The 15,193-nt window shown below is 36.8% G+C and overlaps 1 pseudogene; it reads left to right on the plus strand.

The window, feature by feature from the left end:
• Positions 1-2,427: 2,427 nt before the first annotated feature.
• LOC126590461 (probable leucine-rich repeat receptor-like serine/threonine-protein kinase At3g14840) lies at positions 2,428-12,807 on the plus strand (annotated as a pseudogene).
• Positions 12,808-15,193: the final 2,386 nt, after the last annotated feature.

Below are 15,193 nucleotides of genomic sequence, written 5' to 3' on the forward strand. Positions count from 1 at the left end.
TTTTTTTTTTTTTTTTTTTTTTTTTTTTTTTTGTCGAAGAGGTTAATATTTTTATTGGAACTAAGACTTCTGTTTTAAACAAAAGAAGAAAACACGCGGCAGACAGAAAAACATAAAGTGGAGTACTTACATCAGGCCAAGAATCGATAATGAGCTCTGCAATTCATTGGCTATATCTCATTCCACATCAACTTGTTCCTTCTCAGTTGGCCGCTAAAACCAACCATTCCAATTTAATTATAAGAAATCAATAGGAAGGCTAGTAATTTATTGTCAAAGTTCACCGTATATAGATTTCCTCAGATATAATTCATCGTATATAGATTTCCTCAGAAATACGATAAAATACAATTACATTAAATCTAAGGGTTGAATTGCAAACTCAAGCATTTCCTTGTAAATAAAAACTAATAATAGCTCATGACAAAAAATTTACAGAACACATAAAGTAGAAACATTAGTACCTAATTAGACATGAAAATTACAGAATAAGCCGGATTAAGCCATCTAAAAACAGAATAAGCCACTCAGTACTACGATGGTCTAGTGATATTTCTCTTCACTTTGAAGTGAGATGTCGTAGGTTCGAATATCGTGGATGGTGAATTCGATATCAAATTAGGCTGTCTAATGTGTGACTTAGCCAAACTTCCCCTCCCTTGGTATAAAAATACGATGTACTAAAAAAAAATAAATAAAAAAACAGAAAATTAATACCACCATAGCGAAATACTACAGAATAATCTAATTATTTATGCATTTGGCAAGTTAAAATAATTAACTAAAAAACTTGGAGCAAAACAACACTTTAATTCCATGGTTGGTTTTATATATGTGTTTGGGCCCAAAATAATAGTTTGGGTCGAGTTTAGTGACTCTTGGCGTAGTAACCATTTAGGGTGTGTTTGTTGCACCAAACTATCTCGAACTGGACTTAGCTCATGGACTAACCTAGATTGACTTAGACTAGATTAAGCTGGACTAACTTAGTGAAGCGTTTGTTGCAGTGTCAGACTAAAAAGCTGGACTAACAATAAATTATTATTATATTCTAATTTTTTTTATTAAGAATATCAAAATTAATAGATTAAAGAAAGAGGATATCTTCTTCGCCAATTTCCTGGTGTTCCTCAACACCTTGGAAGTTACAAAATTTCCAATAACAAAAGGCTTAAACTTGATCTTGAAGATAAACCTCCGCTGCTAAAGACCCAATTCCCAAATATTTTGATTATTACAAATAAAAAGTACCCAGAACCCTAAAAATACCCAATCTTCATCCTTCTCACCCTCAGATTCCTATACCCATGGCCATGTATGCGACTGAAGATAGACATCGACCACTAAAGGCCGTCGTCGAAGAGTCGAGCTTAATCATCCAAAGAAATCGCCAGATTATATAATCGATTCGGTTTGAGATTTGCATCGAATGCGACCGCTAAGAGGAACTCATCAATTAATTTCCCAACGAGCTTGATCTAGCAGAGAGAGGTAAAGACAAAGATAGATGAGGAAAGACGAAGAAGGAGGTAGCAAGTGAGGAAAGCGAAGAAGAAGGCATATCGTAGTCCTTGGCAATCCCATGGTTTAACACGAGACTATTTTGGACAATCTAACGAGGCTCGGAGTCCACACGAGTCCGGGCTAGTCTCATTTAAGTTAGTCCCCAAGCATACCAAACATGAGACAATAATCCTAGCTAGTCCAGTCCCACTTAAGAAGGTGAAACAAACACACACTTAGAGTCCTATCATGGGCCGTCCAATCATCATCGACCGTCTAGTTAAGGTTGGCCGAATCCCATTGCAAAGAGGATTGGTTTAGATAAAAAGTATACTCTAAGAGACGAGCGATAATAGTGCTATACATACCAGGTTGCTCAAACTACTGGTCAATAAAGGCCACGAAGATGGACCCGTCGATCGTTCCCGACAGCCCTCACTTAAGAATAATTTGCCACCAGTGATACAAGCCGAGACAATATATGGTTGGCTCAAAATGATTGACTTAAAGAAAAGGGGTGGATCAACTAGTAGATCAGACATATTTGACCAAGGAGCGGAAACAACATCTATTGATATGGTCGAGGTTTAGAGAATGATTGATTCGGCCCTAAAAAAAGGGCCGAAGTTTCCGAAATTCATTCACCCATATCCAGCATTCGTAGAAAAGTTTGAATACCCCAAGAGGTTCAAAATTCCGGATTTCAACCTTTTCGCCGGAGAGTCATCCTTATAGTCGTTATAACATGTAGCTCAATTCACTGCCCAACGTAGGGACGTTAACAATGATTTTCATAAGCTTCGACTGTTCAATTTCTCATTAACCGGCTCAGCATTCGCGTGGTATATAAACCTTTCACCTAATTCCATCCAAAGCTGGGAGGAATTAGTTAAGAAATTTCATGAGCAGTTCTATCGACCAGGGATGGATGTGTCAGTATTTTCTCTGGCCAGGATGGCTCAAGCTTCTGACGAGTCGCCAATGGAATACCTTACGAGGTTTAAGTCGGCCAAGAACTGGTGTCGAGTATCTATCCCAGAAGTCGAGTTCGTTAGGCTTGCCTTGAATGACCTATATGTGGAATACAAAAAGAAATTTTTGAGGGAAAACTTCGAGATATGTACGAACTGGCTTAACATGTTGAGCAATATGATTATTTGCTACGAGAATAAAATATTTGAAGCCCCTATCCTGAGGAACAATCTACAAGAACCCTACGGTCAGTTATGCATCGGTCGAAGGCAAAGAATCCCAATATGCCAGTATTGACGCGGCCGAGATAGTGATTGACAAGCCATACATATGCAAAGCATTGGCTTATGCTAATTCCAAGGATGCCAAAACCCGCTCGGCCTCTGAAGAAGCTACCATCAAAACATCGAAAGTTTATACTGTTGACATTACCAAGGCCGACGCCATCTTCAAGTAGCTGTTGCTCGTGAAAATTATCAAGCTTCGGTAAGGGCATAACATTTTCAAGGCTGAAGATTTGAAAGGAAAAACATATTGCAAGTACCATGACTTGAACAAACATACAACAAACAACTACGTCGTATTTCGTGATGTCATCTAGATCTGGATCGACAATGGTAAGCTCAAGTTCCCCGAGAAACAAATGGGCGCTGACACCGATCATTTTCCTACGGTGACAGTAAACATGGTAGATGTTCATCTACCGAGGGATAAAGGAAAATGAAAAGCCGAGTTCGTTCCAATGCAATTCATCCCAAAGCAGAACTCTCAACCACGATTGAAGATTGATTTATTTTCAAACGAGTACCCCAAGATTTGATTGGACCAACTATTATCGAGTCAATGTCGGACTCCAGCACTGAGGAAACCGACGAGCCGATAAATCTTATGTAGTCGGTGTAAAACAAATGTCATCTTAACTGAGCCGAAGAAAAAGCTATTTCGAACTAAAAGGTCACGACAGGCATCCACAACTGCAACACCATCCCAAAAGGTACTTGGGGTAGGACAACACTAGAAAGTTTTGATAGGCTCGGCCCGCAGGTACAAGACAAGATGCCATCTTCGGCCAGACGACACCTTGATTTCAACGTGCAGTTTTACAACGAGGATTATTATACGTGTAACTCTGGTAATTCAAGTTCACCTGCGAACCAGTGTATCATCAGACCTCCTGAGCCACGTGATCAACACTGGTATACTTATAACTCCCCTACCAGTGTATACATTGCGTTGTCCAAATCGTTAAAACGTCGGAGCCAAAGAATAGATTGTATAGCCCGCCGACGAGCAACTTAGGATACCTCGGTTACCAAGTGGAAGCCGAAGGAAACGACCAATAATAAAGATGACCGATAACCTCCTGCGATCATGATCGAGTTGCTCCAAGGGAAGAAAGTGATTGATCGTGACTTTGAAACCACGATCGAAGAATCCAAAAAGTGAATCAAACTCCTCATTCAACCTGAGGAAATAGAAGCTCGCCTCGAGCACTTCCGGAATGAGATTAAGAGCAAACTTCCCCTGCTATCTACACAAGAACCGTTGATCAGAGTTAGATAGAATCTCCACCCACCATTTCTTAGTGAAACTTTAGAATACATGCGAGAGTTTCACAAGAAGCATTCGGCAAATGATTTATACGGCTTGCCGAAAGCATGCCAAGATACTCTTGATCTTGTTCTAACTTGCCCCGATGTTGAATGAATCATCCAAAAGACCTCAGATCCGGGGATGAAAGCTAGGTTCCAACATATACGAGAGCCTTGAGTTTTCGACTTCGAGGTAGATCCATATATTGATATTGACGCTGCCGAACTTCCTCTTTCGATGACCTTCAATATTTACGATACTATTTCAAAGTCTTTTCAGACGTTTCTCTCTTCGACCTTACTGTCGATGAAAAGGAATGCGTAGCACAATTAGATGCTTACCTTGACACGAGAGATACTCGCATCACATATCAGGAGCAAACTCATATGTCGTCACAAGACCAAAACCCAGTTTTAACACTGAACGAACCTGAGGTCGACATGCAGAATGAGAAGACTCTAGTGAACATACCGCATGAGCATACCCCGGCGTCAGCTGAAAAAAGCAAGCAAATACTGCCCATACGTAGGACACCTCACCCGAAAGTCCAGAAGAAGAAGATCATGACCCGATAGGTCATTCGGTCATCGACAACAGGGAAATCAGCATGGTCTATGTTTTACCTACCGAGTTCCAACCAACCACATCCCAACCAAATTTCCTGGACAGCAACGTGGTTGCCGAGGAAGCCACGCAAGTTGATTTTATGGTCGCCGAAGAGATTTAGCAAGCAACAAAAGAAGATAAACTTAAAACAGTTTTTGCCGAATTGTTTCCTCACTTTTCATCAGTTAATCTCCATCATCTTAAGCCGTTATATGTTATGGCTCATATTGAAGGATATCCGGTCTTCAAAATTTTCATCGACTATGGAGCAACGGTCAACATCATGCCTGTTGTTATCATGAACACATTACGTCGTTCCAACGACGAACTTATTCCATCATGGGTCACCATGAGCAGCTTCGTCGGTGACAAATCCCAGACCAAATGAGTGCTTCCGTTGGAGGTAATTATCGTAGGTCGTAATCACATGACTGTAATTTTCATAGTCGATTCAAAGACAGGGTATAATGCATTTCTTGATCATGACTGGATCTATCAAATGAGCTGCATCCCCTCGTTATTATACTAGGTCATTATCTTTTGAGACGGCAAATCGATCTTAGTTCATCTAGCCGACAATTAGCCATTCGAAGCAAATATGATTCAAGCTCGTTATTATGACGATCACGTCGGCTACATCACCCTGCAAGCGTTTGATGAGGAATGACGGTCGACTTAGATCTCAGTTCAGAAAGCCATCGAGGTAAGCGCCGAGATTGTTCATTAAGATTCGGCGAGACTAGGGTTGGCCGACCTAGTTGCCGATCCTGATGTCTGGTACCAAACTAGATAGATGCTGGGCCATGGTTTCATCCATCATAGAACGACTACTAGCGCATTGGTATGCTATTTCTAGGTAGCTAAATTCGGGTGTGAACTTGGTAGAGTTTCTCGCCGAAGGAAACAACAGTCCAGTTTTATCACTTGACAAGATTCAAGCTGCCATGGCCGAGCTCGAAGACAGTCGGGCCCAAGTCAAAGAACCTTTAGAGGAAGTAAATGTCGAAACGGCCGAAAACCCACGGCCTTTGTTTATTAGTGCTTTGTTACCCCAACCTATGAAAACTGCACTTTGTAATTTACTCAAGGAATTTAAAGATTGTTTTGCTTGAGTTACCATAAGATGCCTAGTTTAGACCGAACGTTCATCTAGCACGAATTACGCATCAAACCTGGTTGTAAACCGTTCCTCCAACCCCTCCCCCCCCCCCCCCGACGATTCTCGACCGAAGTACAACTTGGCATAAAAGATGAACTCGTTCGACTTTTAAAAGCTGGGTTTATCCGGACAGCTCGATACATTGAATGGCTGGCGACCATCGTCCTATTTTTACAGAAAAGTGGTGCTCTACATATTAGTATCAATTTTTGAAATTTGAATTTGGCAACCCCTAAAGACGAGTATACAATGCCAATTTTAGATTTGTTAATCGAAGTAGTAGTACACCATGAGATATTATCCTTCATGAATGGTCATGCTGGTTACAACCAGATTTTCATTGCTGAGGCCGACGTCTATAAAATTACTTTTCGTTGCCCATGGGCACTCGGGACTTACGAATGGGTCGTCATGCCATTTGACTTGAAAAACACTGGTGCCATATGCCAACGTGCTATGAATACGATTTTTCATGTTTTAATTGGTACCATCATCGAAGTCTATTTTGATGATGTTGTAGTTAAATCAAAACATCGCCGAACACATTTAGATGATCTTCGGCAGGTTTTCCTTCGAATGCGCCAACATAACCTTAAAATGAATCCTGCCAAATAAGCATTTGGTGTATCGGTCGGCAACTTTTTAGGTTTTCTTGTACATCATCGTGGCATTGAAGTGGACACAAATAAAGCTCGGGTGATCATCGATGCTCCACCTCCGACAACAAAGAAACAATAACAATCACTACTCGATAAAGTCAATTTCCTCCGCCGTTTCATTTCTAACTCGGCAGGGAAGATGAAAGCTTTCTCCACGCTCTTGAAACTTATAGATTCGGACAAATTCGAATGGCGTGAGGAGCACCAAGATGCTTTCACGAAGACAGCCAACGGATTCCTCGGCGGCCAAAATATACAACTTGAGTGATTTACCGCGCCGAGGTGGCACAATGACATGTGGGTTAGTGAGGGAGACCCTAATTTGTTTACTTTTATTAATTAAATTCGTTTTTAATTTAAGTAGGTTATAAACTCAATCATCTCAATTTCTACTTTACAATAATTAATTGGAATTTGGTTTGTTTCGAATTATTTAATAATTCCTGTGGAGAACGACCTTGCGAGATCCGTTTATACTACAATAACTTTGTCATTCTTACAAGTATTATAGGAGTTTTTAGCCCGTTTACGTGTGTAGTAAAATCCGTATCACCTTTCTTCAGACAGACTTTGATCCCCCGCCAAAACCTGTAAGTGACACATCAACTGGTAGAAGTGGCGTGCCTATAGGTACGGTGGTTGGAATTGTGGTTGGGGGAGTCTTAATTATACTACTGATATTTGGTGTTCATTGGAAGAGAGGCCTCTTGGGGCAACAAAAGACATTGGAGGATGGTATTAATTTGCAGTTTATTCTGTTATACTGGTTTTTCCTTTTTGTTTCTCCATTACTTTTTCTCATCGACCTTTTTTCGTAACTAATTAAGTACAACATTTATGCTATTTTGCATGGTTCTCCTGCATATTGACGTGCACTACAAAGACAGTAATTATTTAGATATTGAGCTTTCCGGCACTTTGATGTTGCTGTAATATATTTATCTTCCAAACTCATGATGCAAAGTGTCTGCCTTACTTGTTAAATTCTAGAATCAGGCACAAAATATTAAGAACTAAGAATGCTGTCGTTCTGAAAGTTTTCTTAAGACACAATTTCTTATGAGTTTTACTTGTTATATAGATTTGAAGGGTATGGACCTGCAAACTGGTAAATTTACCTTCAAGCAACTCAAAGATGCCACAAGCAACTTTAATAGAGGCAATAACTAGGTCTGGCAAACGGATCGTGTCAATCGTGTTCGTGTAACATCTGTTATCTTAACGGGTCGTGTCGTGTCACACCTGTTATTTTAACGGGTCCTCAACAGGTCGGGTCACAAAACGCTTACATTTTGCATATCCTTGCACATTTAAAGTGACCCGACCCGTTATGACCCGTTAAGAAAAATATTTTTTTTTCTTAAATTTGCACATACCACACATTGTCACATAAATATTACTTCAAAACATTAAAACACATTTGTCGCTTAAGTACTACATCTACACTCGAAAATAAGAGCCTCATAAAAAATACATCCATACACTACTAATTTATTACAAATATTAAATGTGCAAGGATATGCAAAATGTAAGCGTTTTTGTTTTCAAGGTTGTGAAGCCTTTCTCAAAAGTTTAAACCTTGCCAATGGAACTCAAAGCTTAATGAAACTGACCCACTAGTGTGTTTATTCGTACTTTCATTAAGTATAGCATAAGATTTTGTGGTATCCACTAGTGTAAATATTTTAAATTGAATATCGAATTCAATCATTGTATTCATATAGGGTCAAGAAGTGTAGTTGTAAAAAATCATCAAAATCGGAGTTAAAATAACCGTTAAATTGTGATTTTTCGTTTATAACCGTTGAAAAGTTGTGTCCCGTTACTTAATCTTTAAATGTTTGTTTTTTACAATTTTTGGCGTATGTGATCTCGAAGTATATACAAACAAGTATGACGGTTAGATTGTTGAAACTAGTTTCGTAGAATGCGTATCCCATCAAAACAATAGATTCACTAACACTTAAAAGTTTATTCTTACTTTCATTAAGTATAACATAAGATTTTGTGGTATCCACTAGTGTAAATATTTTAAATTGAAGATCGAATTCATTCATTGTATTCATACAGGGTCAAGGAGTGTAACTGTAAAAAATCATCAAAATCGAAGTTAAAATAACTGTTAAATCGTGATTTTTCGTTTATAACCGTCGAAAAGTTTTGTCTCGTTACTTGATCTCTAAATGTTTGTTTTTTGCAATTTTTGGCATATGCAATCTCGAAGTATATACAAACATTTTTTACGGTTGGATCGTTGAAACTAGTTTCATAGAATGCGTATCCTATCAAAACAATAGATTCACTAACACTTAAGAGTTTATTCATACTTTCATCAAGTATAACATAAGATTTTGTGGTATCCACTAGTGTAAATATTTTAAATTGAAGATCAAATTCATTAATTGTATTTATATAGGGTCAAGGAGTATATCATTAAAAAATCATCAAAGTCGGAGTTAAAATAACCGTTAAATTGTGATTTTTCGTTTATAACCGTCGAAAAGTTTTGTCCCGTTACTTGATCTTTGAATGTTTCTTTTTTGCAATTTTTGGCCTATGCGATCTCGAAGCATATACAAACAAGTTTGACGGTTGGATCGTTGAAACTAGTTTCGCAAAATGCGTATCTCATCAAAACAATAGATTCACTAACACTTGAGAGTTTATTTATATTTTCGCTAAGTATAACATAAGATTTTGTAGTATCCACTAGTGTAAATATTTTAAATTGAAGATCGATTTCATTCATTGTATTCATATAGGGTCAAAGAGTGTAGCTGTAAAAAATCATCAAAATCGGAGTTAAAATAACCGTTAAATCGTGATTTTTCTTTTATAACCGTCAAAAGGTTTTGTCCTGTTACATGATCTCTGAATTTTTATTTTTTTGCAATTTTTGGCATATGCGATCTTGAAGTATATACAAACATGTTTGACGGTTGGATCGTTGAAACTAGTTTCGTCGAATGCGTATCCCATCAAAACAATAGATTCACTAACACTTAAGAGTTTATTCATACTTTCATCAAGTATAACATAAGATTTTATGGTATCCACTAGTGTAAATATTTTAAATTGAAGATCGAATTCATTCATTGTATTCATATAGGGTCAACGAGTGTAGATGTAAAAAATCATTAAAATTGGAGTTAAAATAACCGTTAAATCGTGATTTTTCGTTTATAACCGTCGAAAAGTTTTGTCCCGTTACTTGATCTCTGAATGTTTGTTTTTTTCAATTTTTGGCGTATGCGATCTCGAAGCATATACAAACAAGTTTGACGGTTGGATCGTTGAAACTAGTCTCGCAAAATGCGTATCTCATCAAAACAATATATTCACTAACAATTAAGAGTTTATTCATATTTTCATTAAGTATAATATAAGATTTTGTGGTATCCACTAGTGTAAATATTTTAAATTGAAGATTGAATTCATTCATTGTATTCATATAGGGTCAAGGAGTGTAGCTGTAAAAAATTATCAAAATTGGAGTTAAAATAACCGTTAAATCATGATTTTTCGTTTATAACCGTCGAAAAGTTTTGTCTCGTTACTTGATCTCTAAATGTTTGTTTTTTGCAATTTTTGGCGTATGTGATCTCGAAGTATATACAAACATGTTTGACGGTTGGATCGTTGAAACTAGTTTTGTAGAATGCGTATCCTATCAAAACAATATATTCACTAACACTTAAGAGTTTATTCATACTTTCATCAAGTATAACATAAGATTTTGTGGTATCCACTAGTGTAAATATTTTAAATTGAAGATCAAATTCATTCATTGTATTCATATACGGTCAATGAGTGTAGCTGTAAAAAATCATCAAAATCAGAGTTAAAATAACCGTTAAATCTTGATTTTTCGTTTATAACCGTCGGAAAGTTTTGTCTCGTTACTTGATCTGTGAATGTTTGTTTTTTTGTAATTTTTTGCTGATGCGATCTCGAAGCATATACAAACAAGTTTGACGGTTGGATCGTTGAAATTAGTTTCGTATAATTCGTATCCCATGAAGTTCAGTGGTGTGTGTGTATATATATATTTATTTATTTATTAAGTAGATTTAAATCTATTTATTTTGTATGTATAATTATTATAGTTTTTAGGGGTATAAAATTTAATATATATATATATATATATATATATATATATATATATATAGAACTATTATAGTTAATATTTTGGGGGTATAATTATTATAGTATATATAATTATTATAATTATTATAGTTAATTTAATATATATATATATATATAATTATTATAGTTTTTAGGGGTATAAAATTGTTAAATTAATATATATAATTATTATAGTATTTTTTTTAGGGTTATAAATTATTAAATTAATATTCTGCTTATCGTGTATCGTGTTACCCACGTGTATACCCGAACAACCCATTATCTTAACAGGTGCTTATCGGGTTACCCGATAACGACCCGCTTCGTTATCGTGTCGACCCGAACACCTGTTAATTTCGTGTCGTGTCGTGTCAGATTATCGGGTCGTGTCAGGAATTGCCAGGCCTAGCAATAACATTGGTGAATGTGGTTTTGATTCTGTTTATAAGGTATTCTTTGGAGCAAATAATTTATTTATTGATTATATATTTTTTTCTAGTTTGACACTGTCCGTTCTAATGAAAGTTAATTTGCTCCATAGTGATGCGAATTTGACTATCTTTCTTAAATGTAGGGCATTCTAGCAGATGGCACCGTAATAACTATTAAGCAGCTGTCTTCCAAATCAAAGCAAGGGAATCATGAATTTGTTAATGAGATTGGCATGATTTCTGCTCTGCAACACCCTCATCTTGTCAAGCTCCACATATGTTGTATTGAAAGAAATCAATTATTGCTTGTCTATAAGTACCTGGAAAATTATAGCATCGCTCATGCTTATCTTCAGTAAATATTAGTCTTGTTTGCCAAAAGTTCATTTCATCATATAGTGGCATAAAAGATCTTATGCACTAAAAATATGTCCCTTACAACTAACTTTGTTTAATTTGGCAAATTGAACGGGTGAAGAAAGTCATTAGAAGTTGGATTGGCCAACAAGGCACAAGATTTGTATTGTTACAGCAAGAGGTTTGGCTTATCTTCATGAGGAATCAAGATTGAAGGTCGTTCATAGAGACATCAAGGCTACTAATGTTCTGCTTGATAAAAATCTTAACCAGAAAATATCTAACTTTGGATTGGCCAAGCTTGATAAAGAGGATAATACACACATTAGCACCCGTATTGCTAGAACTTAGTGAGTCCCTAAACTTTTATTTATCTTCTTATTCTCTTGTTTTGATCTTCTTCCACCCTTAAAAAAGAAGATAGAGCAATGGAAAGTCTATAACTTACATAATTTTCAACCTAACCAAATCTTTGTTGTTCAAGAAATTTCAAGGGCAGATTTGTTCTTTGAATATAGTTGTATTACTATGTATCTCTCTAACTATTGCATTAATCTTAAGTATTCAATTAGCAATATTTTTACTAATTATTTTAGCTAAATCTGGGTTAATGATGTGATTTCATGATTTGCAGTGGATACATGGCGCCCGAATATGCAATACGGGGTTATCTGACTGATAAAGCATATGTCTATAGTTTTGGTACTCTCGTATTGGAAATTGTTAGCGGGAGAAACAACACAACTTACTGGAAAAAGGAAGAAAGCTTTTATCTTCTTGATTGGGTAACATGAATCCACTACTTCCTAATTTAACTTCAAATTTTCTTAATATACCTTATATATGTGAAAGTACATTTGAATCGGTGAAGTTTAAACCAAAGACAGAATTTATATTGCTTTTGTTACATCCATTTTTTGTAGGCACGACTTCTAAAAGAGCAAGGGAATTTGATGGACCTAGTTGATCCAAGGTTGGAATCAGACTTTAACAAAGACGAGATGACTGTTGCAATCAATGTGGCTCTCCTTTGTTGCAATGTTACTTCGACAGCTAGGCCTACCATGTCTTTGATTGTGAGCATGCTCGAAGGAAAGGCTGTTGTTCAGGAGTTGGTCTCGGATCCAAATGCTGAGAGTATTGAGATCGATGCAATGAGGAAACATTTTCAATCTAGTTTTGGAAGGGGCATGGGCGAGAAACAGATAGAAACAGAGTCAATTGAAGGGCCATGAACTGCTTCGTCTGCGTCTGCTCACGATCTTTATCTCGTCAATCCTGATTCAAATTACTGGGGGAACAGAAGCGAGAGAACTTGAGCTGCACGGTTATCAGTTCGACTTAACCTTAGCACACTCAAAACATATCAGCTAATAAATCATCTGTATTTCCTCTATAACTATTTTCTTTTTTTTGTTTGATAATATAGTAGAAAGCATAATTGAAGAAGTTTCTACAGCATGGTAATTGTAAAATCAGTTCTTTTCAGTATTTTGTAGTATGATAAAATGATTTTCTTTTCGAATAATCGAATAGAGTAAGTTGGTTGAACACTATACTATTTTGGCTATGTGGTGGTTTGTGAAGAGAGGAGATAATGTACACCAAATTCGAAAAGGATGGGAATAGAGTAAGTTGATTAAGAGAAGGAACTTAAATTTAGTAAAATCGGAAATCATTTGTGGAGGATTTTTCTATATCAATATATTGTTAATATACAAGGTAAAGCAAGATTCAGAGGATATGCATGAAAAGAAAAATGATACCTGACGTAAATCATTGCCAAAAAGATAAACAAATTGCCAAGTTTTCTTAAATTTAGTTTTGGAAGTTCTGAAATTTACTTCAATTGCATTGATTTTGATTGTACTAGAATACAGGTATATATAAATACAAGAATTCCTACTACATAGGTAATTGGTACAAACTAAGTAATCAGCCTGTGATGCTTTACCTTATTAAGAACGCCCAACTTGCCTAATAGAGATTTAAAATGTTCATTCCCCAAAGCTTTAGTGAAAATGTCGGCAAGCTGTGACATGTTGACAACTTTTCATTCCATGATTTTATTTCCGACAAAGTAACAATCAATCTCAATACGTTCATGAAATACTGAATTTGCGGCAATGTGAAGAGCAGCGTGATTATCACAAAACAAAGTTGCAGCCCCCTTGTTGCCAAGTTATAGACCACGAAATAGATTTTGTAACCAAGCCAACTCGCAATAGGCTGCTGCCATGGATCTATACTCTGCTTCGGCAGAGGACAAAGAAATTGTCTTTTGACGTTTGTTGTTCCACGAAACAAGAGAGTCTCCAAGAAAAACTCAAGAATCAGTGGCGGGTCGCAGAGTGGTTGGCCATCCTATCCTATCCAAGTCACAATATGCATTCAACTTCAAATCATTTTCTGAAGAAAACATAATACCTCGTCCGGGTGTCCGTTTTAAGTATCTCAAAATCCATAATGCAGCCTCATATCATGGCTTCCGAGGTGCTTACATGAATCTACTCAACAAGTGGACCAAGTACATGATATTTGGCTAGGTAATAGTGAGATAAATTGGACGACCAATCAATCTCCTATATTTAACATGATCATTGAGAATTTCACCCTCATTAGGAGAAATTTTTCATTGTAACGAGAACACACGTGGTAAACCACGTGTCATTGTGTAAGTGGTGGAAAATTTTATTTTTTAAGCTATTACCTTTTTAACACACATATGATATATCCTACCATTTATACAGTAACACGTGGTGTACCACTTCGTATGCCGGTCACTCTGAAAAATCTCTCCCTCATCAGAAAGCAATTTGAGATTTTGCTCCATAGAGAAAGTGCAAGGTTGTGATCCTAAAAGACCCACATCATTGAGAATATCCAACAAGCATTTCCTTTGTGACATAAAAATCCCCCTTTTTTAACACGCCATTTCTATGCCCAAAAAGTATTTTAAATTACTAAGATCTTTGCTATAGAACTTGGTATTTAAAAAATGTTTTAGACTATTAATTGCAGTTGAATCATTTTCTATAATCAAAATGTCGTCAACATAAATAAGGGGTGAAGTAAATGACTTGCCTTTGTGTTTAGTGAAAAGCGAATAATTTGCTTTTGATTGAACATAACCGGCGAACCGAATGGCTTGCGAAAACTTGAAAAATCATTGTCGAGAGACTTGCTTCAAACCATAAAGTGATTTATTGAGGCAACATATCAGTTTCTCCCCCTATCGGCGAAGATTGAAAGGTGGGACCATGTATATTTCCTCCATGAGATCACCATGAAAGAAGGCATTATGAACATCCTATTGATGTAAAGACCATGAATAGGCGGTGGCAAGAGCAATAAGGCAGCGGAATGTGACCAGTTTGACAGTAGGGGAAAGATATCATGATAATCAATACCCTTTGAGTGTACCTCTTAGCGACCAAATGAGCTTTGTAACACTTAATACCATTGGATTAGTACTTGACTTTGTAGACCCATTTGCAACCAATGAGTGATACTCCATATGTTGTTAGCCTTGAGAGCTTGGATTTTGTCATCCATGACTTGATTCCATTTAGGATATGTGCAAGCTTCTGCTTATGTGGTTGGCTCCATATGGTAGAAATACTAGCAAGAAAGGTAGAATATAGGGGCAACAAGTGGATACCTGGTACTGGAACTGGAAGACGAGGGCGTAATGGGGCAATGTAAGAGAGGGACAAACATAGTCACTGAGCTTCGCAGGTGGAGTTATGAGGCGATTACATCCTCGTAAAGGGATATCAGAGAGCTAG

This window comes from Malus sylvestris, chromosome 11 (genome assembly GCF_916048215.2).
Source record: "Malus sylvestris chromosome 11, drMalSylv7.2, whole genome shotgun sequence".
Classification (NCBI taxonomy): Eukaryota; Viridiplantae; Streptophyta; class Magnoliopsida; order Rosales; family Rosaceae; genus Malus; species Malus sylvestris.